Raw genomic sequence first — 24,186 nt, forward strand, 5'->3', positions numbered from 1 at the left:
AGTAGCTGAACGTAACCATTCCTAGTCAATGATCAATTCAGTTGGACCAGAGAACCCAGTCCACTCTATGCAACACACCCCACACCATTGCGGATGCACCACCAGCTTGTTCAGTGTCTTGTCGACTACTTGGGTCCATGGCCTCGTGGTGCCCGCGCCACACTCGAACGCTGCCATCTCTTACTAACTGAAATCGGGATACATCTAATAAGCCCACGGATTTTCAGTCCTCCAGGGTTCAACCGATACGGTCACGAGCCCAGAAGTGCTATATGCTATGTCGTGTTGCTAGCAAAGCCACTCGCCTGTGTCGGCTGCTACCACAGCCCATTAACGACAGATTTCACCACACCGTCCTAACGGATACGTTCGTCGTACATTGATTTCTGCAATTATTTCGCGCAGTATTCGTTGTCTTTTAGAGTTGACAACTCTACGCAGACTGCTGTCGGTCGCTAAGTGAAGGCTGTCGGCCACTACATTGTCTGTGGTGGAAGGTAATGCCTGAAATTTTTGATTCTCGGCACGCCCTTGACACTGTGGATCTCGGAATATTGAATTCCCTAACGATTTCCGAAGTAGAAGGTCCCATGTATCTAGTTTTAACTGCCATTCTGCGTCCAAAGTCTGTTAACTCCCGTCGTGCCGCTATAATCACGTAGGAAGCCTTTCCGCTTGAATCACCTGAGTACAAATGACAGCTCCGCCAATGCACTGCCCTTTTTAGCCTGTTGTACGCAATACTATTGCTATCTGTACCGGTATATGTGCATATCGCTATCCCATGACTTTTGTCACTTCAGTGTACGTACCTCGCACTATGGAATGTGAGTCTAAGATACCCTCTCTGTAAACAGTTAAAAGCAATGTTTACCCCTGCAATATAAGTGTTAGGAATGTAATTCGCTGAAAAGAAGTTGCGCTTTTAATACTATTCCACAAAGTTGAAAATATGAATGAACCCAGCTGCTGATTTATGCTCTTGTTGCTTGTTGTCACCAAGAAGTGGCTGTACTTGTAAATGTCCAAATATAATTATAATACCACAATTGGTTGAATACAGAGCAGAGAAATGTTGCAATATTCCTTCCGAGCCTGAAATGTCTGCAAAAATACATCAGCAATGCAAAAAAGCGCAATGGTTACGTTTAGTACCACAAATTTATTTACAATATACACATATATATGTGTCAAACTGGTGTCTAATTCATAAGTGTGACCTATAAAGTATGTGCTCCAGTGCTATTTCCACGTGTTAAAAGTTAGAAATAATATGTTAAACTAACGAGTTTAGGATAAAGGATCGATACTATTCTACGTATTGGCTAAAGCACTAGGTAGGCGCACAAACAAACAGTCATTCTGAATGTAATTATGTAGGCTTATGCTTGTGTAATGCTCAGTTTGCTCTCAAATTAAATATTTCCACAACTACAAGTGTTAAAATATTCTCCAAATACGTACAAGGTGTTACCGTTTCAATCTCATGCGGTATACTGTCATCACCTGTTGCTTTTCAATATTATTACACTTCCTCTTTAGGAAGGGTGAAAATGATATTTTACTTGAACAAATATAATAGGTGATCATGATTCGCAATTATTGATTTTCTTTCATTTTTTGAAATTACGGCGCCTAGGTGAGGTTAAGTAGAAGACGAATTGGTGGAACATTTACCAGCTGGAACTCTAAAATGCTTACCAATGAATATACGGAGCTCTAAAACGCTTACCAGTCGGAAGTAAAGGCTATCTAAAACACCAACAGACTGTATTTCGTGTAGTCAACTTTTAAATAACGCTAACTTCTAATAGCGATATGGAATCTAAAAAATTTGCTCATTGACACGATACAGCGAAACTTAATTTTAGAACGGAGGAAAGATGGAGTTTTCATTATGATATATCACCTGAGCAGCTACACTATTTTATGAAGGAAGGAAGAAAGAGTTTTTACTGCGGCGTATCACTTAAACTGGAGAGCGTCTGATTTTTTTACACATACACAAACGCAATAAGAAAAACTTTAGTGATGGATATGTAACGTCTCGAAAGAAGATGACAGAATTGATATTTTGAAAATCAAATTATCAAAACACATGCAAACTTTGCACCAAAGTAAATCGTGCAAATCACACATTCCAAACACAACACCTTCAAATTAAATATTTTCACATCTAAATTGTCTGTATTAGTTACTAAACTGCATACTGACACTATTGACGAAAACGTTTATGATAAGCAGCACTTGTTAATGAGGTAAGTTCGATTGCTGTATCACACTTTTTAAGCACCATAAATATTCAAATTAAATACTTTCAAATCTACATTGTCTGTGAAATCCATTAAAATACATGCAGCTCTCTTATTGCCACTATCGAAAAAAAGTACAGATTTGTAGATGACCGTAGTTTGATCTCTGTGCCATGCGTTAAATTCATCCAACGTGTTTGCAGAACACACACACACACACACACAAGAACGCTACTGCATATCTAACTTACAGCCGCACACGAAGAATAGCAGATTAAAACACTAATATAATATCAAAGTCACTCAATCATTACGAAAGCTTATTGCTAACTTCAAGTTGCAGCTTAAAACGTTAATCATTTACCATTGTCACACCCTGCAAACTACATTACACTTCGATGAAATAGCATACTCAGAGTAGTAATACACATGCCAGTAGGTACGATACGTGGGTTGGTGGGCTTTTGGAGCCATCCAAACATTACAGAGACTCCATGCTAGGGTATTAACATTATCTTGCTGATAATGCTGACCTGGCAAGGCAGTAATAGGTGACACAAATAAACAGGCATTCTGAACTCAAATAGTATTTAAAGAGTGACTACCATTACTCTGAACAATCCATTGTGCAAATCTTCTATCACTCAATATGTTCAGAATAGCTCCGAGTAGTTTCGACATGTCACCCCATTATATTACAGGAAAATGTTGGGTGACTGCTGTTACTGCCTACCCATGTTGCTATTGGGTGGGGGTCAATAATGGTTAGTTTTAGAAGTTGACTTCCATTACCGTCTCTGGATACTGGATACCGTGAGGTGTGACAGTTACGGTGAATTCACAATGTGACTGTCATTATCCTGCAAGTGCATTTATCTCACTTCGGTAAGATATGATAAGCTATGAGACTGCATCAGTTAGTATGCACAGACATGAGCCAGTTTAATCATAATGTTGACTGAGCAAGTTGACACTTGTTCTAACAAGCTGCAAAAAGCAAAATCGGGAGATTTTAAGTGAAGATTTGTTCTTACAAGTCAGAGTGTCAGCTATAGGAAGAAAATTATATTCCATTTGTTACTTATTTCAATGTCGTTGCTTCATATACGTACGCATTAGAGAAAGAGAGAGAGAGGAAAATTGCTGTGCCGTCAAAATCAGAGACATGAAATTTAAGGATAAAGTACATGTGATAATATTTTGTGAGATGAAATTTAATGATGAGGCCCTAAAGTTTTTACAGAAGTGAAACATTACGCAATTCGTGTGTGTGAAGTTTGTAACAACTTGCTCTGATCAAAACTATATAACTTACTGCACAATTTCCATTTTTTTAAAATGGTGACCCACTGCATTTTTTAAATAGTAACTAGTTCCATTTCTTTCAGCAGTGATTTGTTCCATTTGTTTAAACAATGACTCATTCCATTTCTCTGAATGATAATACATCTCACTGTTTTCAATGGTGACCCGTTCCGGCTTATAAAACAGAGAACAGTCCTGTTCTTTTTTTAAAACTGACTCAATCTGTTATTTTGAGTGATGCTTTCTGGTTCTTTAAATGGTCACTTCGTCTGTGTCTTAAACAGCGAACAATCCCGATTTTTTGAACTGTGATCCATTCTGATTTTCTTAAACAGCGATCCATTCTTTTTTTTAAACGATTTGTTCTTTTTAATGGTAACATGTTCAGTTTTTTAAATGATAACCCTTCTATTTCTTAAAATGCTGCACATTCCCTTTTCTTGGACAGAGGCCCATTCCGCATTTTTAAACGGTGGAACACTCCATTTTTCTTATATGAAGACACCATCCGTATTTTACCCATTCTGTACTTTTAAATTGTCACCCATTCCATATTTATAACTGGTGACCAGTTCCATTTTTTTAAACGGTGTCCCATTCCATTTTTGGAATGATGGCCCATTACTTTTCTTTTAGCAGTTACCCACTCACCTTTCTTTAAATTGTATATCTACCTTACGTCTCTTTTTTAAACATTGACTTGTTACGTTTTGTAAACAATGACCTATCTTGTTCCTTTAAATAGTTACCCATTCTGCTGTTTTCGATGACGACCCATTCCAATTTTTACATGGTAACCAATTCCATTTTCTTGAACGGTGAACTGTTCTGTTTTTTAAACTGTTCCCATTTTGTTTCTTTAAATTATGACACATTCGATTTTTTAGGTGATGTCTCATGCTATTTTTTTTAGGGTAAAATGTTATGTTTCCTTAAACAGTCCTTTGTCTGTTTCATTTTTCATTAAGGGTGATCAATTCTGTTTTTTAAACGATGATACTTTGTATTTTCTTAAATAGTCATCTAATGCGTTTTTAAACGATGACCCAACACATTCATTCTTCAGTATCTCGTTAGTTAGCTTCCAGATCGATCGATTGGTCGAAGGGGTCCATTTCATGGCCTGTCCGATCACCTATTTTTAATTTAATCGACGAAGCAGGAGGAGTTTTAACCCCATGTGACTCCTTAACGAATTATTGTCGGACCCATACTCATGTGCATATTTTATAATATGTTCTTGTAAGGAATACATCCCTACAATTATTGACACCAATTTATATATTCCAACACAGAGATATATAGCGGATCAAAATATTAACAGGAACGAACTTCAGACTTTCTTAACATATTACCAGCGATTTGATCCACAGGATAATTAGACAAAGGCTAAAGAAGAAGAGAAAATTTTATTTACTCAGAAGACACGGTGAACGTACAAGAAAGACTACTCAATTTTCTTTAAAATGTTTACACTAGGAAAAGTTGAGAACAGTGATTTACGGAAACAGTTGTAGTGGAAAACACAGTACCCTACATTGTTGAACCTCATTTTGAAAGAAATAGCCCCTCGGCTGATATTGTGTTTATTGTTCGTAGCAGCTAGAGTTGTTATTATTTACATGCAGTGGATATATGCTCTGATGGTACTGAGTGAAAGTGACAAGCCATTAATAAACAGGAATTGATTCACTCTTGTCGTTTTAATGAGAGCACTATTCTATAATCATTCAGCGAGCAGTACACGCCTGATGCGAATGCACTCAAAAACTAATGAATGAAGCTAATAATCAAAATAAAAGGCATATTCTAACGAAACGGTATCTTTCACTGTCAGATCTTAATTTGATAGTGCATCCAAAGTGTCAAAGAATGAACGTCATTACCACGTGGCTATCGGACTCGAACGTAATCCAAGAAACGGTTCGCTTTCATGTGCGCTTCATATGGAGGACGACAACACAGTTAATTTAAAAAAATGCGCAAATTTTCATTGCCACAATGCTAACAAAGTTTCCACAGTATTTAGAATCTGAAGATATTAAATGTGAAAAACGGTAGAACTAAGTCGATTAGTTGTTAACACTATTAAAGAATTAACGAAACTATTTGGTTTCAGAGACCTTTTCAGTTTTAAAATGTCTCTGATGTATGCACGCAGATTGAAGCAAAGAATGAAAATTTGTATTAAGGCTAGGACTCGAACCCAGGTCTGCTGCGCACTAGGCAGATCACTGACCACTACGCCACCCTGGAATGGAATTTGCCCAATCGCGCAGACTACCCTGACATGCTTCCCTCTGTCCAAATTCTCATTCACGTCTCAGATTCGGGATTCGATCCCAACCTTGGTACTCATTTCCCTTCGTCACTTAAGTCCGCATATATACTACCAAAAAAACCTAGGCAGTAGAGTAGATTCCAAACCAGAGTAGATTCCAAAACAAAAAGAATGATGCCAAGGCAGACAATCATTTACAATGTAGTTAATCGCAAAACAAAAGGATTAACTGTTTAATTAATATAACTGTAAATTTTAATACAAAGATATTTTTGTGTCAGAACTATTAGCTCCTTTATAAGTAACTATATACGAGAATTTTAAGCAGAAATGCATTATTATTATCGAATTACATTGTTATCACTTTAAAATATTTATTTCATGTTTGTTGCCTCTATTGTGAAGTTTTTTGCGCGTCAGTATTTAAACGACAGATAAATTTTAAATACCGAAATCAAACACATTTGCTCCTAAAATTTGTAATATATTTTCGGAAAAAGCATCCGAATATAGAGCTCCCACCACTATAACGTTGAAACAGTACAGTAGGAAAGATACAATAGATATTTAGCCCATTTCAAACAGAATAAATAATATTGCTCATAATTGGCCCTTATATAATTCGGCATGTAGAGAAAAGTTTCACAATAGGTACCAGCTGCCAACAAACGTGACCGTTAATTTATATAATAATAACAGGTGTGAGATGTTGCAACGATTTCAACACCATTCTATTCAGTTAAGTGCCCGGACTGAGACCCGTTCTAAATAAAATGTTTATTATCCAGACGGTGATATCTTTAATAAGATAATCATGAACACGTATTCTTGCGACGTTATTGAACTCAAATTCATCGAAATATTAATGTAAATATATATTATTTTTATTTCAGATGACTTAGTAAAGAAGTTAGAGAATGATACATTTTTACAGCTTATAAGATAAAAAAGTATCAAACGACTGCATACAACCCGATTTCGTATTCTTTTCATATTTCCGTGTTATTGAAGTTCGTAGCAGGAATACAGATGAACGATTTTCGAGAAACGACGGCCTCTGATAACGAAGTTCTCAGATTATTTACGCAATGATGAAGTCACTGAATATCCTGGCGGTTGTGCTAGCATCAGCAGACTTGCTTCAGAGGAAAAACCACGAAAGCGCACCTGGGACAACAGGCGGGATTCCCCGCACCGTTCGACGAGCTCATGGACCGTACGAGGCTTCGGGGGTTAATCTAAAGTAGTACAACAGCGTGCAAAACGGTCGAGAGATACGCTATACTATAGCAAGAAACTAGATGGCGACAGCCCCCTTTACTCCTTTGGACTAAGTGAAGATTTTCATTATAATCGTGTGATGCTCAGTCGTTCTCGCTATTAATGGAATCCTTTGCGCTACTTTACGACACAACAGCTTAGAATAGAAATACTATGGCTCGTACACTGAGAGCGTCTGCGAACAATAAGGAAGGCCAAGTACTAACCGCTATTGGCGGTCGCCTGTAACTTTGCGAATTTTCATAACTGTATACCGCATCAAAAGCTAGACACAGGGACCTGTCGCATTCATGTGACCACCTGTCAAAATCATGAATAACCACGTTTCGCAGCGCGGGCCAATGCAAGACATGCAGGGAGAGTCATTGAGGTGTAAGGAATTGACAGGGATATGGAGCCACGCCTACTCCAGTGTCGTGGACAGCTGCCCTTGGTTTCTCGGTTGAAGATCAATGACACGGACAACCCGATCGAGGCGGTCCCACAGATTCTCGATTGACTTTGAATACGGGGAGTCTGGACGTCAGGGGAGTACGGCAAATGCGCCCTCGTGCTCTTCGAATCACGCACATACATAGCGAGCTATGTGACAGGTTACATAGTCCTGTGGGTAGATTCCATCGCGCCGAGAAAAAACACACTGTGTGTAGGGGTGGGCATGCGCGAAAAAAGATAGATGCGATCTTGTTTTGATCCATTACGCCTTCCAAAAAAAAATGGCTCTGAGCACTATGGGACTTAACATCTATGGTCATCAGTCCCCTAGAACTTAGAACTACTTAAACGTAGTCGTTGCCGATGAACACCAGCCAGCATTGGTGCATGAATCAGGTGGTTGCTGTGAGGGCCCGTACGCAGCAACGTTCTCTTAACAGTAGCTGACACACTGTTATTGCTCCCTTAGTTAATATGGGCGGTCAGTTCCTCAACCGTGGCAAGTCTGTTCCCTTGTACACATCTACGCACCCGTCATTCACCTCCGTCATCTATAGTACGTGGCGCAACTCAGTTGCCTCACACCAGTTTAGGACAGCGCCATTTTTCCATACACTGTATACTTTAACCACGGCCAATGATCATGCCCGTTTGGACATGAGATAAATCGCTAAATTTCCGCATTATGACAACGCCCTCTACTGTTTCCTATGTTCCCTAGCGAGTGGTTGTTTGCAAATTGACGTCGAACATAGGCGTTGATCACATTAATGTGAGCTGACTGTGTATTATAGTTTACATAACCACGACAAAGTTCACAATGTCACAGACAGCCAACTGCCAGTCCTCTTTACTGCTTAACCCTTCTGTTATCAGAGGGTGCTACTATACTAATATCATAGAATATGGAAATTAAAGGAAGAGAACGAGGTCGTCAGTGTTCCGTAGCTAAGGAAATTGCCATTGCTTGTGTCTCTTATTGGCAGAGGAAAGATTGTCAGTACTGTATAACGTCTTCATCAGGTAGGAACTGTGGGGAGAAAACGTTTGTAATTCAGGTTGTGACTAAACTTTTCGGTGCTCCAAATTCATCTAGTCCTTGTTCCTCACAAACAGCTATATACCAATAAGCGATATGCCAGTCTGCTTTGTTGCTGTCGGTAAGTGCAGCAAACTCTAAATGCCTCAAATGTCTTCTCTACACTGTGGGCAGTTACATCCTGTTACAGTGTTGTAAATTTTGAAATAAAAAAGGCTGGTGGGTGGACCATTTAGATTTTCTTACTAACGTTTTAATCCTCTACCTCAGATGTTCCTTGAAGTGGTAGGAACAGGAAGCAAGCGGTAGGGTGCTGGGCCGAAATTACATCACACGTTTCGCTTGAAATAATTTATTACATATAAATTCGAACATCAATGTTAAAACTCAAAATCCTTGCTTTAACTTTCACAGAATGAGTAACACATACTCTATATTTCATATCACAATTAGTGGTAACACCTTGCTACAAACAGCTTAACAGTCTGATGGTGATCCACATGACACCGAACAACCACATATTTTACACTATGACTATAGCTCAGGAAAAGAGAAGGTGTCAAAACTCAAATGAGTTTCACAAACCTTAGGTAACAACCATAAAATGACAGACCCTCTTGACATACAAGTAAAACCGTGAGTTGAGCAACGTAACTGTGCTTACGAAATTTCGGCGTAATCCGTTCACAATATTTCCACTTTAACAAGCTAATATTAACTTCCAATTATAATAAAAATTATTAAACCTTGTAAATGGCTTGATGCCAGAGTTAAATCCAGTGAACAGATTTGAAAAAGAAAAAAAAACACATACATACAACGGTAATTGCATACCTTCAGTTAGCGAATAACTCTTAAAATGTAGAGCCTGAGTACACAGATACGAAATAACATTAACCACAGACACACAGCATTTTCAGAATGGTATCTACTGTATGAATCGATTTTCTGTGTCACAAGGCACTCAATTCAGATAGTTCAAAACACGGTAATGACAGTTTGGAACTAAATAATAAATTTCTGTCACTAACAATCCCCACAGTGCGAAGTAATAATTTCGGATGACTAAATTAGAACAGGGTGACAAATTAAAATGATAAACAGACTAGCACTGAGCCAAGCTCCAAGTAACAACGTACAGTCATCAGTGTGGCCTTTAAAAACCATTAAACATAGCAAAACATTTGGATAGCAATACCTCTAGCAATCGCAAAACGGCGCAAGATATTACTCAAGTGACAGCCATATTGAACACACGACATCAGACCCTTCCGGGGTCCGTCACCACACTTTGCGTCACTCGCGGTTCTTCTCGGGGAGACACCACACAGCCCAGGCGCTGCAGTCCAAATCTCTCCTGCCGCAGCTACCGCTCTCTGCGCAAGAAACCCTCCGACAGCAAGTTGCAAGTGAACAATCCAACCAACAAAAGATGTAGAAGGTCCAGCGAAACCATCGAAAAAGCTACAAGCTAGCTGAAAAAAAAAAGAAAATTGAGAGAACGTTTCTTCGAAAATTGCAGCCATACTTCTGTGCTCCACTGCTTATCGTTCACGATGACAAAAACAGTAGTTAAAATTACCACCTCTCTTGTCGTTTCTTTGTCAAAGTTATTGTAAGTTAATTCTGTCACACCACGAGCAGTCATGTTATAAGTTCCTTAATTTAAATAGTCCATTTGATTGAGATAACGACCTGAAGGATTTCATATACATTAAATATGAAATGTATTCACAGTCGCTAATATGGACTGCCATGGGCTTTATAATGGAATAACAACAATGAAAATTTGTGCCGGACCGTACACGAACTAGGACTTCCTGCTTATCGTTGGCCTTACCATTAGGCTGTCCGAGCACGACTCACGGCCAGGCTCAAACTTCTTTATGTCGTCAACCATGTGTCTACAACCTGTATTCGTGCATACATAATGTATATTTACATACAGGGGAGGCATTTTACTTGAAAGTCGCTTGCCCGGTGTCAGCGGATAAACACGATATTGCAGTGCCTGTATTATTCTGCATCGTAATTCGGAATAATACAGGCACCATAATACCGTATGAAAGAGTTCCTGTTTTGCTTGGAAGTAACACTTTACGCTGGCAAAGAGGGAATTTATTGTGTAGAAGCACAGACAATCTAATGTATACCTACCTATTTCTTACGAGAGAGTAAGGTGGAGAGAGGAAAAAACAAGAGAGAGAGTGGGTGTGTCCTCCTCAAAACAGATGCACAGGAATCCAGAATGATAGTAAATAGGGGTTTATGCCTTTGTTTTATTATCTTACTCATTAAACTAATGTTGTACAACTTCCGTGGTGTCGAAAAATGTATTTTTACTCTGCAGATAGAATCATATTTACATCGTTTTTAGTAATTAGTCATATATCGGCCAACTTTTGCCAAAATTTGCCAAAAATGCATACATTTTTTTTATCTTTAAGGACACAAGAATGAAATCATGAAACTGTTGCTCAAAATTTTTCAGGTATAATGTCACAAATAAACACAAGAATTACTAGAGAGCTTTGTTTATTATGGCTATTGTAGACAAGTAGCGTAACGAACTAGTCGATTTGATGGCGTAAGACGTCGTTGGGCGGAGTCGACAAAACGCTCTCGAAGCCAACAAATGCGGCCTCTGACGTCATAAAAATTAGATACTTGGTCATACTATTCAATTTGTATTTGTCTGGTTCAAAATTCCGAAGGTAAAGTGTTCCAACAGCATTTTGTTCTTGATTTTAGAGAGAAGTTCTCCAGAATTGACGGGAAAAAATTCTTTTGTGTACTGTATGAAGTATAAGTTAGTGCAGAAATGTGCTTTAATGTGCAAAAATACTGTAATGCTGCTAAACACAGCAGCTGTATCACAGTAGACAAATGGGCAGACAAGTCTATCTTCAACCGTGCAGTAAGTCTTTACGGACTTGTATGAATGATGGTTTCTTCCAACGTCCCATTGGAAAAGCTGAAGAATCGACGCTTCCGACAACTCTTGGAAAAGTACACAACACATCCAGTTCCAGATGAATCTATGTTAAGTAAGAATTATTTGTCGGTGTGCTAAGATTAGGTGTTCAACAAAATACAAAATAGATTTAATTATAAAAAGGTCTGTGTGTTCATAGCTGAAACCACCGATGCGATTGGGTGTTACGTTGCAAATATTGTTGTTGGTCATCTAAAAGTTGGCGGGTCTGGAAAAATGTTCCTCTTAACTTGTGATGCTCTCTAGACAGTAAATAACTCGACCATTGCCATTTTGTTTGACAACTTTATGAAGCTACTGTTGCTGGGTCATGTGCACAGAGACAATTTTTTGCTTCTAGGAAGAGATGGTACTTCATACATAACTAAAGCTGCCAAAGAGCTTCTAATTCTCTACCCCAGTATGATGTACGTCACTTGCCTTCACATGCGTTACAGAGTTTGCAGAAGATATGCGATCATATTACCCTGAAATGAACAAATTAATTTCCTGTGGTAAGACGATCTATGTGAAGGGAGCAGAAATTCAAGGAACGAGCACCTACACTGCCCCCGCCCAATCAGTCTATTCTTTCACGATGAAGTTCTTGCCTTAATACTGCTAAGTATTACTGTACCAACTCCTCGAAAATAAAGGCGGTCTTTTGTAATTTGATAGTGATGAGTCAAGTGCTTTCAAAACTGTAAAAGATGTGTTCGCAGATACCTTGTTTGGAAACACTGCATACATCAATGCCAAATTTACAGTGGGGTCAAAAGCCATCACACGACTGGAAGCTGCTGATACTCAACAGTGCGACGCCCTGCATATTGTGCAACATGTCGGGTTTGAGTCATGTGGCTGACTAAGTGAACAACAAATTGGAAGTTGTTCTCCTGCGGAATCCTGGGTATTCTAGAATGTGCAAATTTCTTACACTCTTTCTGGGAACACTACAACATTTGAAAACAGTGGTCCAAATCTGACCTTTCCGTCTTTAAATATGCTCCTGTGATGCCCTGAAAATTTCCAGGATGTATTAATTAATTTAGAATACCTTAAACAAATGGAGTGCAGCAGTAAGAACATGTTTTGTTGTTTCGATGGATGTTATTGTTTTCACTGTACTTCGTGTTTTTTTTCAGACACAGAGAAATTTCGAAAATAGGTGCTTGTTCGTTTCAAACACAACAAAAGGTAAGCCCTATACTCACAGCTTGTTCAGAAAATGAAATTCTGTATTACATGGTACAGAAGAAAATCAATTAGAATGTTTACAAATAAACTTGTATAAAGTCATATATTATTTCTTAATGTCATGTTTATGCAAGTTTTAGATCCTAAATGTTTGCATTTTTCGCTGTCTTTTATGTCAATAAAATCCGGCCCAAGTTATTAGGGACTGTAGTGTATAAGCTGCTAGGTTGATTTGATTGATTACTTGATTGCTGATCAGGCCGCTTGTGGTTGCATGACTTGCTGTTTCGAACTGAGATTGCTCTGGTGTTGATATATTTTGTATGCTGCTTTTTACAAAGCAGTCTGATTTTATAAAACTATGCTATAGGATATAGCCTATCGATTGCTTTAGTTACGCTATCCTCGGATACAACAAAGGGATCACTACTGAGCTCATCGTATTAGTTAACTTTGTGGGTGGAAAGGTGCCGCAACCGCACCCATTGTTCGTCAGAACAGTGTGGCTATTGCTGATCTTGTAGAGAGGCTGCTCAACACATGGTTCACCTCCCCATTTTGGTTTTTCGTAGGTTCATTTTTGACAACTGCGTTTTGGTTGAGGAATGAAGTTACTTCACAGATGTTTCCATCGATGACGAGTTCATTTCCTGTAAATAACTTTGAACTCCCATTTTCGTGCTTACGAGAGACTGGCAGTTATCCGTCTTCAGAGTACTAACCATCGTCCATATCTCACTTGTCAAGTTCGAAATCACTAGATTGTAAGTTTACTACGCAGGTGCACAGAGGGTACAACGTATACCGGCTGATACTCTATTTAGCCTTACAATTAGTATCGTGTAACCAGGAATGGGTACGTAGTTGAACAGGAACGCGATCGCTGTTCACTTGACCGGTTGCAGGTACGAATAATGTTTTAAACTGACGCTACACTTTATGTATTCTCTTCGTTTCGGACATTACCTAGTATTTTGCAAAACAATACTGATCGCTTCCGCTTGAAAAAGTCTAACTCATGCTAATTAAAGGAAAATGTTTAAAGACTCTACACTTACTTGGCTGGAATAGTGGAAGACAGAGCCTTAGCAATCGAAGGACCATATCTCAAATCAAGAGACAATTTACGTACATGGTGCAGATGTTGAAGACCCGACGTCTGCCCTGAATACACGAACAAGACGCAAATTTAGTAGCTCCATTCAGTTGACTAAAGGGTGTTACGGAATGATTTGGAATAATCAATAATTGTTACACTAAAACAGATGTGTACACGCCAAAAGTGGCTCAAGTGCTAGCACCTGCTTCAACATGGCGTTAGCTACCACATCAGACAATCCATTATGTGGCAAGGAAGGTCGAATGAGACTCATGTGTCACTGAAAAGGAAAGGAAGAAAGGTACTATTCGCAGGTTATTAAAATTGCTATTGACCATGGTACTATTATTATTTATTTATTAAAAATTATAGTACACCGGCAAAACACTGAATGGTTATTACTCTATTTGATGTAGCAGAAATTTATGCATATACATATTATTACATTTTTAATCAAAAAAGGGTCTTTTTGTTACCTACTCAACTTTCTCTCTTCCTGTAGACCACTCCGACCGCTTTCAGTATAGGCTGAGTACAAAATGAAAATCTGTTCATATTCAATACTCAATTACAAAAAATTTTATAAAAGTTCTGGAGACTTAAAAGTATTGAATATAGACCACTCCAGACGCTTACAATATAGGTTGAACACGAAATGGAAACCTGTCTCATACTCAATACTCAATTACAATTAATTTAATAAATGTTCTAGAGACTTAAAAGTATTGAATATTTTTAAAAAAGCTTGTTGTTGTGGTCTTCAGTCCTGAGACTGGTTTGATGCAGCTCTCCATGCTACTCTATCCTGTGCAAGCTTCTTCATCTCCCAATACGTACTGCAGCCTACATCCTTCTGAATCTGTTTAGTGTATTCATCTCTTAGTCTCCCTCTACGATTTTTACCCTCCACGCTGCCCTCCTGTATTAAATTGGTGATCCCTTTATGCCTCAGAACATGTACTACCAACCGATCCCTTCTTCTTGTCAAGTTGTGCCACAAACTCCTCTTCTCCCCAATCCTATTCAATACTTCCTCATTAGTTACGTGATCTACCCATCTAATCTTCAGCATTCTTCTGTAGCACCACATTTCAAAGGCTTCTATTCTCTTCTTGTCCAAACTATTTATCGTCCATGTTTCACTTCCATACATGGCTACACTCCATACAAATACTTTCAGAAACGACTTCCTGACATTTAAATCTATACTCGATGTTAACAAATTTCTTTTCTTCAGAAACGCTTTCCTTGCCATTGCCAGTCTACATTTTATATCCTCTCTACTTCGACCATCATCAGTTATTTTGCTCCCCAAATAGCAAAACTCCTTTACTACTTTAAGTGTTTTATTTCCTAATCTAATTCCTTCAGCATCGCCTGACTTAATTCTACTACATTCCATTATCCTCGTTTTGCTTTTGTTGATGTTCATCTTATATTCTTTCAAGACACTGTCCATTCCGTTCAACTGCTCTTCTAAGTCCTTTGCTGTCTCTGACAGAACTACAGTGTCATCGGCGAACCTTAAAGTTTTTATTTCTTCTCCATAGATTTTAATACACATTACGAATTTTTCTTTTGTTTCCATTACTGCTTGCTCAATATACAGATTGAATAACATCGGGGAGAGGCTACAAGCCTGTCTCACTCCCTTCCCAACCACTGTTTCCCTTTCACGTCCCTCGACTCTTATAACTGCCATCTGGTTTCTGTAAAAATTGTATATAGCCTTCGCTCCCTGTATTTTACCCCTGCCACCTTTAAAATTGGAAAGAGAGTATTCCAGTCAACATTGTCAAAAGCTTTCTCCAAGTCTACAAATGCTAGAAACGTAGGTTTGCCTTTTCTTAATCTAGCTTCTAAGATAAGTCGTAGGGTCAGTATTGCCTCACGTGTTCCCATATTTCTACGGAATCAAAACTGATCTTCTCCGAGGTCAGCTTCTACCAGTTTTTCCATTCGTCTGTACAGAATTCGCGTTAGTATTTTACATCGGTGACTTATTAAACTGACAGTTCGGTAATTTTCACATCTGTCAACGCCTGCTCTCTTTGGGATTGGAATTATTACATTCTTCTTGAAGTCTGAGGGTATTTCGCCAGTCTCACACATTTTGCTCAGCAGATGGTAGAGTTTTGTCAGGACTGGCTCTCCCAAGGCTGTCAGTAGTTCTAATGGAATGTTGTCTACTCCCGGGGCCTTGTTTCGACTTAGGTCTTTCAGTGCACTATCAAATTCTTCACGCAGTATCATATCTCCCATTTCATCTTCATCTACATTCTCTTCCATTTACATAAGAACATCGCCTTGTATAGTCCCTCTATATACTCCTTCCACCTTTCTGCTTTCCCTTCTTTGCTTAGAACTGGGTTTCCATCTGAGCCCTTGATATTCATACAAATGGTTCTCTTTTCTCCAAAGGTCTCTTTAATTTTCCTGTAGGCAGTATCTATCTTACCCCTAGTGAGGTAAGCCTCTACATCCTTACATTTGTCCTCTAACCATGCCTGCTTAGCCATTCTGCACTTCCTGTCGATCTCATTTTTGAGACGTTTGTATTCCTTTTGCCTGCTTCATTTACTGCATTTTTATATTTTCTCCTTTCATCAACTAAATTCAGTATTTCTTCTGTCACCCAAGGATTTCTACTAGCGCTCGTCTTTTTACGTACTTGATCCTCTGCTGCCTTCACCACTTCATCCCTCAAAGCTATCCATTCTTCTTCTATATTTCTTTCCCCCATTCTTGTCAATTGTTCCTTTATGCTCTTCCTGAAACTCTCTACAACCTCTGGTTCTTTCAGTTTATCCAGGTTCTATCTCCTCAAATTCCCACCTTTTTGCAGTTTCTTCAATTTTAATCTACAGTTCATAACCAATAGCCTGTGGTCAGAGTCCACATCTGCCCCTGGAAATGTCTTACAATTTAAAACCTGATTCCTAAATCTCTGTCTTACAATTATATAATCTATCTGATATCTTCTAGTATCACCAGGGTTCTTCCATGTATACAACCTTCTTTCATGATTCTTGAACCAAGTGTTAGCTATGATTAAGTTATGCTCTGGGCAAAATTCTACCAGGCGGCTTCCTCTTTCATTTCTTAGCCCCAATCCATATTCACCTAGTATGTTTCCTTCTCTCCCTTTTCCTACTCCCGAATTCCAATCACCCATGACTATTAAATTTTCGTCTCCCTTCACTACCTGAATAATTTCTTTTATCTCATCATAAATTTCATCAATTTCTTCATCTGCAGAGCTAGTTGGCATATAGACTTGTACTACTGTTGTAGGTGTTGAAACGTCACCTTTCGAACAATTATACAAGACTGTGCTTAAACTGACACACAATATTTTTAGCGCAACGCAATCTGACTTTCAATAATCCCTACAAAAGAATGGCCCTGACTAACATTAACCTATACCTTTCACAAATCACTTACCTCACAAAAATCTTCGTTACTCGAACTACTGCAATACAGCGAGCGCCACTACTGCCAGGTAAATAAAGGATTCAAACTACGGAAGGCACTAACTACTGATAGGCATAGTTAGCAAATGAAAGATTTTGATAGAGAACAAACAATACATTTACCTTAATGGTCATAATATATATAGCAGTTCACGACGTCCAGTCTTACAAATTTCAAAACTCCGCCATCTCTCTCCCCACGTCCACCACTGCTGGCGGCTCACCTCCAACTGTGCAACGCTACTTACTGTTAACAGCCAACTGCCCAATGCTACAATGGCGAGTATTACAACAATGCCAACCAGCCACAGACTGCACACAGCACAGCCAGTGATTTTCATACAGAGGTGGCATTACCAATACAAAAACCTAAACAGCCTACTTACATAGCCCCCATGCTCCCCACAAAAAATTTTACAAATTCTTTTGGGCAGTGGCCAATACAGATTTGAAGAAATTTTTCATAATTACAATAACAAAGATATCAAATGCACACACTTATAGATACAATGTTGGTCAAAAGCTAAAATTTTCTCATAGTCCATAAAGATCGTTCATCACAGTAAAATAGCAGTGTTTTTGTCAAAGTCTGAGCAGTAGAAGAAAATGCACACGGACGTAGTGGATTTCCATACAATTTTATAACATAATAATACAATAACAAAGGTACAAAATACATTATTAAAGAACATAACAATACAGATAAATTTGTAGTAATACAGGCTTTACAAAAGAATAGAAATATACATATACATCAGTGTTACAGGAATTACGACATAAGTAAATAAATAAAAGATCAGAATAATTATTGAAACATCTACTTCACACATGAGCATTAAAACAAAACAGAATAAATAATGTCTTAACATCTTTACAAAGTAAATAACATATTATTAGAATAATTCTACAACATAACTCTTATTAGCTAAACACACAAAGACAGGAAAAACACAAATATACAAGAGTACACAAACACATAGGGGGACAACACAATGGAAAGGACAGGGTTCGTTTCAGTGTAACATTTGGTTCTGCAGTCCAACCCAAAACTTCATTCCATAGATCTTTGGTCTTATTTCAACATTTGTTTCCACCAAAAAAATCCTGTCCAAGCATGCTTTCTGTATTTATATGTTCACATATTTCTTACCTCATTATTTATTTTCCATTATCTTACCTCATCATTTATTTCCAAGAAAATTCTACCTAAACTTGTTGTCTCTAAAACCTACTTTTTTGTTCATATCCTCTTTCAAAATACTTTGTTGGGTAAACCATATTCTCAATGCATTTCTCCCAATTCATCACAACTTGTTCTCGTATATAGCCTACCCCATCTTCAGCTAACTTAAATCTACTGAGCTCAGATGCTAAACTAATGGATGAGGTAATGCAGCAGTGCAAAACAATTAACACAAACAGCAATGATAAAAATGCAAATTGGCAAAGCAAGCAGCATAAATTAGGAAAGCAAATGCAATATTACAACTAATATAAGGCAATGCGTAGCAAACAAGAAAAATAAATCCGTAGTGAAACTGGCTTAACAGAGTAATACAAAGTCAAATTCAGTAACATTATGCCTGACAAACAGCAGCAGCAAATGCAACAACTTATATCTAAACATGACAAAGCTCAAGCAGAAAAAATATTACAGTAAAAATGGCCATGTTTAATACCTATGTCACATCTTAACACTAGAGTGATGCATCACGAGAACTTACTTAGCAGACAAGTTACCAAGTCGTAAAAAAATTATTTATGCAGTTCCTGTGAAGGGAAATGATTATTTGTGCTCTCTTTTCTGAGAAAGTACATCATAAACGTATTCTTTATTGGGTCTGTAGACAGAAAATAGTGATATTAGTACATCTATTAAATTTTATTTTAACCAATGCTGCAGTGCAACTAGAAACTAGATATTAAACAAAATGAGCAAACTCTCAACTAGAAAGACAATAGATGTAAAATGTTTCTCATCATTTCATTAGGCATTTTAGTAAATATCAGAAATTAAGAGCCCCACAGTATAATCATATGTTTTCAAGTTTGAGCATGTCGTATTTGCGATGCTTTCTACACAGGAATGTCAATAGCGAGGATAATGGCCTCCCCTTTTTTTTCTACCTGTGCCTCTGAAAAGGCACACACTAATGGCTTTTTCTCCAGGCGTCTGACACAGCTGGCTGCTCAAGACGCATTACGTCAAGGTCACTTGGCTTTCTTACCGAAATGAAATTAAATGAAATGTCGTGTGACGAGGGCCTCCCGTCGGGTAGACCGTTCCCATCAGCAGTTTCCGCTACAGTGACAGTCTCATATAAAAAAATTCCACAGGTTGAGAATTTGCGTTTACAGATGTGTAGAAACAAAATCCTGTAAATATAATAGTGTTCAAAAAGTTTTCGTCGGCACTGTGATACATTCACGCATTTACATACATTTCATAACTCTTAAAGTACGATTCTTGGTTTCCAACATCCTTTTTCACAAGTCAGAGTCCCTAACCACTACTCATTATTCCTTACCTTATTATGCATATACATATTCATCGGCACTTCTTCAATATTTCATCATCATAACTACATAGCATAATCAGATTCCTCATATAGCATCAGCTTATTGATCATAAACATACCTCAACAGCATAATACACATCATCAGCGTAATAATAACATCATACCACCTCAATCAAATCTCAAAATCGTCATAGCTTTCTGCAATAATTTCAAAACCTAAAAAAAATTCTCTGCTCATGTCAGTAGCGTCATTTACCTCAAACTTACTTTAAAAATCATGATCCCACACCACATACATCATTCAAAGCTCTCATAGTATCACAATGGTTCCAAAAAAATATGAACGGTTCACAAAGTACAGACAAAATACAGTTTCATAAATGTGAAGTTATCCAATTGTGTGATTACGTAAACATCTGTCACTGATGTAGTAAAATAAATATTTGTCTCTCTCAGTTAAATGATCAGATAGCTGTGTAATTCTGTGTTAGAGAAATATGGTACCGATGTGTAAAGTTGTATAAGCAAATACCATATTAGTTGGGGTCCTTGTGCTTGCCACACACATGGTACACAAAGTAAGCATGTACCCCCCTGAGGATTAGTGGAATTATACCCTCAGGTGTTACAGATTACAGCAATGGAATGAAATGTATCACGGAAAACCTTTGTATCTTTGTAATTCAAAAATCTTTAAAAATAAATGTTTTAAGTACAAAATTAATCACTCAAATACGTGTACTGCAGCTGTCTTGTTGTAAGATAATCTCTATGGAAGTGTCGTAGTTATCGTCCTCTGTAAGCAAAGTTCTGCTGAAGTCAATGTACTCACCTCATCATAAACAAAAGTGAGATGCTTTGCGTATAGATATCGTAGTTATTATGCTTATTGCCGTGATGAAGAAAGTACTATAATGTAACGCATTGTTGTGCTATGAAAAAGGCTGACTCATTGTAGCTATACCACAAAAGTTACTACTAAAACATGTTTTACTTTCCAGAAGAATTCGGAAAACCTGTGATGATATAAAACAGATACACCGCAAAAACAACATTGTAAATTGTCACTCATTAGTAGCGTCGTGATAAAATCGTGTAGCTGTCACATAAACTAACCACTGTGTCATCTGGTATCTCACAGAAAGTACTTTAAATCCAGAATGTATTTTCAAGTAAACCAAAATGTTGCATTAAAATCTCATTAGCAGTACTGGTAAATGTTCTAAGTATGTGAACCTTATAGTCGTTACATAATCGTGCAACTAACAAGCAAGAATGCACAAATAACAACACTGTGTCGACTGTTCACTATAACAATGCATTTGTAATTTCTGTTTAAATAAGTTCTATTGGTTCTTGACTGGATATTTAACTTCAAACATTGTTGCATATTAACAGATTCTAAGTCTGACAAAGCATACTACTAATGTAAAGTGAAAAGTTATATGACAAAGACAAAGTTAAAAAGCAGATTATCTATCAATAAACGGTTTTACATGTGAAATGTGGTGTAAACCTTTACTCTTCCTAGTATGCAGAGTTTCAACTTCAACGCAATTATCATGTGGTATACGTCGGATTCTGTAAGGTCCATTGTAAACTAGAAAGAATTTGTGATTCAAGTGTTTCTTCTTATGTGACAATGAATGAGCTTTAATGAGAACTTTCTGACCAATATATAATTTCTTTGCATTTGCTTTACCGTATAAATTTCTCCTTTTGTCTGCTGCAGATTTTATATTTATAATAGCCAAATCAATTATGTCTTTGTGTCGAAGTTTACGTGTATTCGGGAAAGGTACAAGCTCTCTGATTCTGTTCGGTGGTTCTTTATTCTTTAGTACAAGTCTCAAAAATCCGCCATCTCACTTCCCCACATCCACCACTGTTGGCGACTCGCCTCCAACTGCGCAACGCTACGCGCTGTTCACATCCAGCTGCCCAACACTACAAAGGCAGACAACAATGCAAACTAGCCACAGACTGCACACAGCACAGCCAGTGATTTTCATACAGATCGCTACGTAACGTTGCCAATAAGAAAACATAAACAGCCTACTTACAATTATGCCTGGCAAACAGCAGCAGCAAATGCAATAACTTATATCTAAACATGACAAAGCTCAAGCAGAAAAAATATTACAGTAAAATGGCCATGTTTAATACCTATATCACATCTTAACACTAGGGTGATGCATCACCTTAAATTACACTACTAAATAAGTTACCCAGTCATTGACAAAAATTATGTATGCAATTCCAGTGAAGTAACACTGATGTATATGTTTATTTCTATTCTTTTGTAAAGCCCCTATTACTACAAATGTTACCTGTATTATTATGTTCTTAATTATGTATTTTGTACCTTTGTAATTGTATTCTTATGTTATGAAATTGTAATTGACACCAGTTCATCATATTGTTAACTTGTAAGTTCCATTTCACTGCACACGTTTCTGTTGGTCATAGTATATGGACAATATGTGAGAAGTAGGGACTGTTAGTGTTTGCATGTGTGTTAATAATTCAGCAAGGGACTGGATAACAGCATTGCTGGTTCTAAGGACAATTCCAAAAACTTTGTGAGGGCACAAGTGGTGGTTTATGGACTTGCTAAATTGTCCACAAGACTCTGCGATGGTGATTGTGCACCTGCATAGTTGCAACAGATGGCTGCTGGTCGTCTCTACAAGAACTACAGTGGGTCTGCACCTTTGATGACCCACCAATACCATTATTTCTACAAGGACTACATTGGGTCTGCGTCTTTGCTGACTCACCAGTACCATTATTTCTACAAGGACTGCAGTGGGTCTGCGCCTCTGGTGGCCCACCAATACCGTAATCTCTACCAGGACTACAGTGGGTCTCCTCTGTGATGACCTACTTACCATTACTCTTCAAAATTTCGACTGACTCTGCTGTGGGTTTGCTCTGTTGTGGACCAATACCTGTCAGCATGTCAAGAGTCAGCACTGTCTTTCCGTTGGAAGGACAACACTACTTCTTCAAGACTGCATGGAAATACACTACTTTCGTTTGCATTTTCTTTTACTGCTCAGACTTTGAGAAAAACACTGCAATTTTACGGTGATGAACAATCTGGACTGTCTTTATGGGCTCTGAGAAAATTTTACCTTTTGACCAACATTGTATCAATAAGTGTGTGCATTTGATATCTTTGTTATTGTAATTATGAAAAATTTTATCAAATCATTATTGGCCACTGCCCAAAACAATTTGTAAAATTTTTTTCCAGTCTTACAAATTTCAAAACTCCGCCATCTCTCTCCCCACGTCCACCACTGCTGGCGGCTCACCTCCAACTGCGCTACGCTACACGATGTTAACAGCCAACTGCCCAATGCTACAATGGCGACTATTACAACAATGCCAACCAGCCACAGACTGCACACAGCACAGCCAGTGATTTTCATACAGAGGTGGCGTTACCAGTACAAAAACCTATCTATCTTGGCCACAATAATGCGTTCACTATGTTGTTTGTAGTAGCTTAACCGAACTCCTATAATAATAATTCATTATTAAACCTACTCCTGCATTACCCCTATTTGATTTTGTATTTATAACCCTGTATTCACCTGACCAAAAATTTTGTTCCTCCTGCCACTGAACTTCGCTAATTCGCACTATATCTAATTTTAGCCTATCCATTTCCCTTTTTAAATTTTCTAATCTACCTGCCCGATTAAGTGATCTGACATTCCACGCTCCGATCCGTAGAACGCCGGTTTTCTTTCTCCTTACAACGATGTCCTCTTGAGTAGTCCCCGCCCGGAGATCCGAATGGGGGACTATTTTACCTCCGGAATATTTTACCCAAGAGGACGCCATCATCATTTAACCATACAGTAGAGCTGCATGCCCTCGGGAAAAGTTACGGCTGTAGTTTCCCCTTGCTTTCAGCCGTTTGCAGTACCAGCACAGCAAGGCCGTTTTGGTTAATGATACAAGGCCAGATCAGTCAATCATCCACTCTGTTGCCCCTGCAACTACTGAAAAGGCTGCTGCCCCTCTTCAGGAACCACACGTTTGTCTGGCCTCTCAACAGATACCCCTCCGTTGTGGTTGCACCTATGGTACGGCTATCTGTGTCGCTGAGGCACGCAAGCTTCCCCACCAACGGCAAGGTCTATGGTTCATGGGGTGAGTAAAAAAGCTTAAGTGTTTTAATGATTTTACATATTATTATACTACAGCTACATGATGTTATTAAATTTCTGATGCAGTATTATCAAACAGGATGTCTCCTTCTCTACAGCATTTTTCCTACAATATTATTTTTATTCACAACTTTTTCACCGTACTTG

The sequence above is a fragment of the Schistocerca americana genome, chromosome 3 (genome assembly GCF_021461395.2).
Source record: "Schistocerca americana isolate TAMUIC-IGC-003095 chromosome 3, iqSchAmer2.1, whole genome shotgun sequence".
Taxonomy (NCBI): Eukaryota; Metazoa; Arthropoda; class Insecta; order Orthoptera; family Acrididae; genus Schistocerca; species Schistocerca americana.